Here is a 9,011-nt window from a genome sequence, read left to right on the forward strand (position 1 = left end):
GTTCCTCCAACCTGCATTATAAGTATTACTGTATGGGTTATTTTGAGATCTAAAGTTATTGTTACCCATATAGTTGACTTGTTCCTCTTCGGTTGTAGGATTGAAGGATTGATATTTTGTATGCACACCTCCTCCACTTGAGTTACACCTTATTATTTGATATACCTGCGTAGAACCAAGTAAACCATCAATCTTTTTATTGAGAAGTTCTACCTGATTTGACAGCAAAGTAACTGAGTCGACGTTATAAATGCAGGCAGTTTTTGTTGGCTTAGTCCTCATGACTTGCCACTGATAGTTATTCAGTGACATTTCTTCAATGAATTCATAAGCCTCTTCAGGTGTTTTGTTGTTGATAGTTCCTCCAGCAGCTGCGTCAATCATTTGTCTTGTCAAGGGATTCACACCATTGTAAAACGTTTGAACTTGAGGCCATAGAGGTAACCCATGGTGAGGGCACCTTCGCAATAGATCCTTGTATCTTTCCCATGCATCGTAAAGTGTTTCTAAGTCCATCTGCACAAAAGAAGAGATATCATTATGTAACTTAGTCATTTTAGCCGGCGAAAAATATTTTAGTAGAAATTTTTTGGTCATTTGTTCCCAAGTAGTGATGGACCCTCGTGGTAACAAGTTCAACCACTATTTAGCTTTGTTTCTAAGTGAAAAATGGAATAACCGAAGGTGAATGACATCATTAGAAACGCCATTAATTTTGAAAGTATCGCAAAACTCCAGAAAATTCGCCAAGTGAGTGTTGGGATCCTCATCCTGCAAACCATCAAACTGAACAAACTGCTGTATCATCTGAATTGTGTTAGGTTTCAATTTGAAATTATTTGCAGCAATAGCAGGTCTAACTATACTTGACTCAGTTCCTGTTAAAGAAGGTTTAGAATAGTCATACATAGTACGTGGAGCCGGATTTTGATCAGCCGCAATTGCAGGAGGTAGCTGATTGCCTTGGTTTTCAGCCATCTCTTCGGTTGGGGGTTGAGTATCGTCTTCTTGCTTGTTCTCTGTGTATCTTAAGCTTCGCCTTATTTCTCTTTGGTTTCTACAAACTGTGCGATCGATTTCTTCGTCAAAAAGTAATGGTCCCGACGGGTTTCTTCTAGTCATAAACTATAAAAACCTGTCAAGAGAAAGAAAAAGTAAATTAATTAGTAATATTAAATTAAATTAAATTGCAAGAAAAATAAATGGTTAAAGTAATAAAAATTGAGTGTTCCTAATATTTTAGTTCCCCGGCAACGGCGGCAAAAACTTTATCGCGAGGTTTCGTGATAGGTTTTAAATATTTATAATTACTCGTTCTTGAACTAACTATTATCGAGATGTAGGCAAGTGTACCTATCGAACAGTAGTATAGTTTTAGCAAGACTGGATTGTCGAACCCAAAGGAACTAAAAGTACTAGTAATGACTGTCTTTTTATTATCTAGCCTAAGAATAATGGGGTTTTGTTTTAATTAACTAATTATCTAAACTAAGAACGCACAGAGAAAAGAATTGGGGAATTGCTTTTGGGAAAATCGATTGACTTGAGACAATACCTAAGGAAAAATCCACCTAAACTTTACTTGTTATTCTAGCTCCGGATCGGACGATTTATGTATTCAACTTGTTCCGTAAAGATCCCTAAGTTATGTTATTATCCCTATTCAAGACTAATAACGTCTAATCCCTAGATTGAAAAACCGAGACTTTTCTCTAATTAACACTCTAGGGTTGCATTAACTCGATCTATGGATCCCCTTATTAGGTTTCACCTTAATCCGGCAAAATCTTGTCACCCTATTTCTAGGCGCGCAATCAACTCCGCTTAATTATGGAAAATGTATTCTTAGACAGGGTCTATTCCTCCTTTGAATAAGAGCATGTCTTGAATCAGTATCCTGGGATATCAAAACAAGAATTAAGAACACATAATTAAGAACAAGTTAAATATTTATCATACGATTCAGAAAATAATAACAAGATTCGTCTTAGGTTTCATCCCCCTTAGGTATTTAGGGGTTTAGTTCATAACTAAATAAGAAAACATCTCAGAAGAATAAAGAATACAAAACATAAAGAAAACCCAAAACTCTTGAAGGGAAATTGAGGAGAGATCTTCAGTCTTGATGATGAATCTGGCTTTTGAGATGGATCAATCGGTTTCCTTGGAGTAATTCCTTACTCCCCCTTCTCCCATCTCTCTTTTCACCTCTTCTAGGGTGTATTTATAGGCTTTGGAATGCCTATGAGCCCTTAAAAGTGGCATTTTCCGAATTGGACTCTACTTGGGCTCGGCAGGGACACGCCCGTGTGCGATTACTTCAGGCCGTGTTCAAGCCTGTTAAAATGGCACGGGCATGTACTATACCCGTGTGAATCGTGCTTCAATTCTTCCAAATTGACACGGCCGTGTGGTCTGCCCGTGTGAGGAGGTCCAGGTCGTGTTGATTTCGTACTTTGGCCCATTTTCTCTGTTTTTGACCCGTTTCTCATTCCTTTTGCTCTCCTATGCTCTCCTAAGTATAAAACATGGAATTAAAGCATTAGGAGCATCGAATTCACCAATTCTAATGAGAAATCATCCATAAAATTCATTAAACATGGGGTTAAAATATGTATAATTTACGGTTTATCATGTTGCTATAAATTAAATGTTTTACTGTTTGTTCAATTATATATATTGGTTTAAAAAATTAGAGTCACACTGAGCTATCATAAGGTCACTTCCCATTTCTTTACCTCTCAGGTAACGCGGAGAATTGAGACTCGGAATGGCATCGGTGGAACCTCGGATTAGTAATTTTTTTTATTTAAAAGTTCCATTAAAGTTTTACTTAATCGTTTTATTATGGGTTGTAATTATTAACTATTTCTTGCCTTTATATCTTAAGTTTAGGATTGTTTAGCTTATCTTTTCTTAAGCATGATATTTAGTTAAATACTCTGATAATTGTATGATAAATTGGTTTAGAGAACTATTTTTCATAATTAATTTTTTTCGCTGCTTTATAAAATACTTAAAGTTTTGATAAGTTTTTTTTTCCTATGAACCTTAAACCATTTTTCAAAACCTCATGTTAATAATATTGTAATTAAATTACTAGGAAAAGTCGGTTTCATTAATGAATGCTTTTCCTAAAAACAAAAGAGTATTTTCATACAAATCAACTCAAGCAAAAGAATGACTTTACAGGATCACTTCAGTAACAAAATGTAACACTTTTGACTTAGACGAAACTCCTAGGTTGGGTCGGTTATTTTTTGTTTGTTTGTTTGACAATATAAATTTAGAGAAAACTTTTAAAAAATAATATCATAATATTATATTACCTTATTATCTATTAAAAATAATCTTCGATCACTTTTTGGGGTCATTACTATTTAATATGATTCGACATTACTCTTTTAAAAAATCATTGTGTTAACTCTCCATTCTTATATATATATATATTATTTTAACTTATTAATGCTAAAAATCCTCACTTTTTACTAGTAATTTTTTTGTTAGATATTACTTGATTGAATATGCCTAAACTAAAATTTAATTGGTATATAACTATAATATTGATTAAGTGATAATTAAGATTATTAGAATTCTATTCAAATACTAATTTTATTTTACCTAAATAAAATTAGCATAACTTAAAAAAAATAAAAGCAACACAAGTTTTTTTATGTCAAAAATTTTTAATTAATAATAAATTAAATTAAATTATAATTATAATTTACATATTTTATGTTTAGAATTCTATTCATAAAAAATCTATATTAAAATTAACACAAATTTTTTACTAATTATTCTAAATTAAATTATAATTATTTTTAAAGTTAATTTAGTAATATGATAAAAAAATAAATGATATTCTTGATAGTTCAAAGGTTTTTTTTCAAATTCATGCTTATATATATATAGATAGACAGATAGTTTAAATGTTTACAATTTTCATTTCAATGAAAATTTTCTATGCTTTATCAAATACACCCTAAAATAAATCATAGATGAAGTAATAAACGACTTCTGTTTAAAATCTTAGTTAACATAGGTTACGAGCTTCAATCCTTGGACAATTCTTATCCTGATCCTTATTAAAAACAACATCAAATACAAAAAAATAAAAAAATTAAAGGATAAAATAAATTTAGTCTCTAAATTTTTTGGATCCATAGTAATTTTGGAACTTGACAATTTTTTAATCTAATCCATATGAAAACATGACATTATGATATTATGCCACATTGTCACTTAAAATTATAATTTTTAAAAATAAATTATAATATAATATTAAAATATCACATCATCACATAAATTAAAATAAAAAAATATTATTAAAAAATATAAAATAAAGTCAACAGTTAGATGTAAATTATCTCAAAATTTAAAAATTAACTCTAAAAAAAATGAAGACTAACAGAAGCGAATCAATGATTACAAACTTATAATATAAATGTCAACTAACAATTGTGCAATTTCTTTTTCCTTTCATTGAGGAGAATTGGAATCACATATTGTTTTATAAAATCTCAAATGTCCCACGTCGACTAAAATCTTTTTCAATCACTTCTTCATTTCCTTGAGCCTGCATCGACTCTTCCCCTTCATGGGCTATGTTGAGATTCACTAACTTCTCTTCCATCATTCCCACATTAAAAATGTAACATACCAAAAGCTGGATTAGAAGAAATTGATTTGTGAAATTAATAGTAGTCATCTCTCGAATTTGAGTTAAGATTTAGGACATTTTTACAAGAAAATTGATCTGGTTCAATGGTTAATTGTTCTGGTTATGTGTGTGAGGTTTTGGGTTTGAATCCTGTTTCTTGAAATTTTGTTATTTTTATCAAACCCCTATTCTTGATCATCTGGCATAAGTTCTATTTCCAATCAACTGATGACAAGAATGAGCCTGCTGGTTCATTAGCTAAGCATCCGTCTCCTCTGTGGTCTTGTCTTTGAGTCTCTACAAAAGCAATATGGGAATGTATTTTTTTTTTGCAGCCCCGTGAGGTAGTTTTGGTTGGTTTTAAATTAACCAATTCTCTTAACTTCCTTTTTGGCTTGTTACATTCATTTTATCTTTTTTGTTTTGAGTATCGTCTTTGTGTTTTCTCTTTTTATTTGTTAATTCATCCATCGACGATTTTTTGTTGAATCTTTGAGAGATCTGTCTTTCTAACTCTTTGCGATGTTGATCTATAATCAATCGTGTAGGTATTATCTGTCAAGTTCCTCCGTGAGTTTGTTGTTAGACAGGTTGTAATTCATCTTTGTGATGAAAACATTGACTTACGTAATATTTTGTTAGGCGAAGGTCTCAATTTTAATGTTCTCTCGACGACATAAGGTCTGCAAAATTACAGTTCAATTATCGGTAAGTGCGTAATATGATTTGGTGTTGTGTGTCTAAGTTCTTCGACATAACTTCGATTTTGGATGCTAATCTTAGCGATTGATTTCAAATAAGTCGTCTGATCTATTATTGTAATGTTGTTTAGGGACGGGAATTCATCCTTATTGTTTTTGCATCGGATCTATATCAGGTGGGTACCGAAAACCTATTCTTTTTTGAATTCCAGTTGTTAAAAAATGAGACTACCCAAGCCACACAGCCATACGCCAGGTCGTGTGGCAGGTCGTGTAACTCATTATTCACAAAAATGGGAGGCTCATGGGTTAGGCATACGGGCGTGTGCCCAGACCGTGTGAGGTTATGAGATGTGCAGGGTTCACATGGGCCAATGACATGGGCATGTGTTTAGGCCGTGTAACTCACTATTTGCGAATTAGGACAACAAGGGTAGGTGACACGAGCGTGTGTCAGGCCATGTGGGACACATTGGCAAACACACGGGTGTGTGCTAGGCCATGTGAAACCACATGGCCTGTGAACCAATATTAGGAATTTTTCTCTTCGGCTATAAGTGTTGCTCAAAACAAATGCAAACCTACTATAGGGTCCATACGATCTGAATTAGATTATACAACTTGATATTTGATAATCTGATAATGAACAACTTGGGGAGCTGTACGTATGTCTGCTATGCTAAACCTAAGTACATAGGATCTGTCAGAACGTAATGTGCTATTGTATAATATATGTGAATTATCCAGGTAAGATTTGTATTCTGTTAAGTTTTTGGTACACCTTAACGTTACTCTGTTACTTAAGGACATGTGATATTTGAATATGTTGAATTGATTGGTATTGAATCTTATTTATAACCATGCATGGGACTTCTGTGAAAAATAAAATAAAATAAAATAAAGAACACACAAATTTTACGTGGAAACCCTTTCGGGAGAAAACCACGGGCAGAGGAGAAGAAAATTCAGTATGTCGAAAAATTTGAATCGAATACAAGAGGAATAGACTATGTCTATTTATAGGCTTGCAAAGCCATATTCTAGTAGGATTGAAACACCTTATCCTAATCAATATAAAATAGATGAAGTTTAATAAGGTTTAAAAACCTTATTCTAAAATAAAATAAAAGAACTCTAGTTCTATATGGATTTTACTTTTATTTTATTTTCCATCGTATTTTATTTAAATGAGAATTTGGGTCACTTAATTCTAACAATCTCCACCTTGACACAAATTCTCAATGAACAAGTTCTTCATCGCGAACTTTCAATAAACAAGTTCTCCACCTCTTCCATAAAACCCCTTAAGGGTTTAACTTCAACAATGAACACCAACCAAGTCTAAGCAATGCTCAAACTTGGTTATAAGAAGTGACTTAGTCATCATATCTGTAGTATTTTCATGAGTACTAATTTTGCTCACAACAATATCACCACGAGCAATAATATCACAAACAAAATGATACCGAATATCAATGTATTTTGTTCTCTCATGAAACATTTCATCTTTTGTAAGAAAGATGGCACTCTGACTATCACAAAATACTGTGCTGATTTGAAGGTCTTCATTGAGTTCACTAAATAGTCCTTTTAACCAAATAGCTTCTTTACAAGCCTCAGTAATCGCCATGTACTCAGCTTTAGTGGTAGACAAAGCGATTGTAGTTTGTAAAGTGGCTTTCCAACTAATTGCACAACCTCCGATTGTAAAGACGTAACCTGTGAGAGATCTTCTTCTATCAAGGTCTCCAGCAAAATCAGCATCAACATACCCTATAACTTCATCTTTAGTTCTTCCAAACTGTAAGCAAACATCAGTAGTGCCTCGTAAGTATCTTAAAATCCACTGAACTACTTTCCAATGTTCTTTACCGGGATTTTCCATATATCTGCTAACTGCACTGACTGCATATGATAAATCTGGACGTGAACAAACCATAGCATCCATAAGAGATCCCACTGCACTAGAGTATGGAACATGTGACATGTACTCAATCTCATCATCTGATTGAGAAGACAACACCGATGAAAGTCTGAAATGGGCTGCTAAAGGAGTACGAACAGGCTTAGCACTCTGCATATTGAACCTGCAAAGAACTTTCTCAATGTACCCCTTCTGAGTTAGGTACAATTTACTTACTTTTCTATCTCTGAGAATCTCCATACCAAGTATCTTCTTTGCTGGTCCTAAATCTTTCATCTCAAATTCTTCACTTAGTTGGGCTTTAACCTTTCTATTCCTCCTTTATCTTTTGCTGCTATCAACATGTCATCAACATAAAGAAGTAGATACACAAAAGAACCATCACTGTTTTTCTTAAAGTAAACACAACTGTCTAAACTACTTCTTTTGAAATCATGAGAAGTCATAAAGGAATCAAACCTCTTGTACCACTGTCTTGGTGACTGTTTCAAACCGTTAAGGGACTTTCTCAGCAAGCAAACATAGTCCTCTTTTTCTGAGACTATAAAACTCTCTGGTTGTTGCATGTAAATATCTTCCTCAAGTTCTCCATGCAGAAATTCAGTTTTTACATTTAACTGCTCAAGCTCCAAATCATGAATGGCCACAATACCAAGCAAAGCTCGAATCAAACTATGCTTAACAATTGGAGAGAACACATCTGTAAAGTCCACTCCTGGAATTTGACTGTAACCCTTTGCAACAACCCTTGCTTTATATCCGGGTTCTTCAACTCCTAGAGTCCCTTCTTTCTTTTTAAACACCCATTTACAATGAACAACCTTTTTATCTTTAGGATGTTTCACAAGGTCCCATGTTCTGTTTTTGTGGAGTGGTTCCATCTCTTCTTGCATAGCAAACATCCACTTTTCTGAGTCTTCACAGCTAACCGCCTTAGAATATTTAGATGGCTCTTGGTTCGCATCTATATCTTCAGCCACATTTAAAGCATAAGCAACTAGATCAACCTCGGCATACTTCTTTGGAGGTTTAATTTCCCTTCTAGTTCTGTTTTTGGCGATAGAGTATTGTGGTGAAGAAGCAACTCTATTCTCAATTTTTGTTCTGGCTTGAGGAGTTGACTCTGTATTAATCTGATGCTCCACCTGCTTTTGATTTTCTTTATTGGAAGAGTCTTTAAGAGATAAGTTAGGTAGCATAGCAGTTTCATTAAAAACATCTCTCCTAATCACAACTTTTCTATTTTCAGGACACCAAAACTTATACCCTTTTACACCAGCTTTATAACCAAGAAAAATGCATTTAATAGATCTCGGTTCCAATTTTCCATTATCAACATGAGCATACGCAGGACACCCAAAAAACTTTAAATCAGAATAATTAGCAGGATTACCAGACCATACCTCTTGTGGAGTCTTTTTATCAATGGTAACGGATGAAGATCGGTTGATCAAAAAACATGCAGTAGAGGCCACTTCTGCCCAAAATGCCTTCGGTAAGTTGGCATTTGACAACATACATCGAACCTTCTCCATGATCGTTCTATTCATTCGTTCTGCAACGCCGTTTTGCTATGGAATATGACGAACTGTCAAGTGTCTCATGATCCCTTCTGACTTGCACAATCTATTAAACTCATCAGAACAAAACTCTAAGCCATTATTTGTGCGGAGGTATTTTATCTGTTTTCCCTTCTGTTTTTCAATCATAATTTTCCAAGACTTAA

At 33.7% G+C, this 9,011-nt stretch overlaps 1 non-coding gene across 1 annotated transcript; it reads left to right on the forward strand.

Moving 5' to 3' along the window:
* Positions 1–442: 442 nt before the first annotated feature.
* On the forward strand, positions 443–548 carry LOC121212775 (small nucleolar RNA R71). The gene has a single exon (XR_005908149.1). It is a non-coding gene; the product is annotated as a small nucleolar RNA R71 (small nucleolar RNA).
* Positions 549–9,011: the final 8,463 nt, after the last annotated feature.

The sequence above is a fragment of the Gossypium hirsutum genome, chromosome A13 (genome assembly GCF_007990345.1).
Source record: "Gossypium hirsutum isolate 1008001.06 chromosome A13, Gossypium_hirsutum_v2.1, whole genome shotgun sequence".
In the NCBI taxonomy this organism is placed as follows: domain Eukaryota; kingdom Viridiplantae; phylum Streptophyta; class Magnoliopsida; order Malvales; family Malvaceae; genus Gossypium; species Gossypium hirsutum.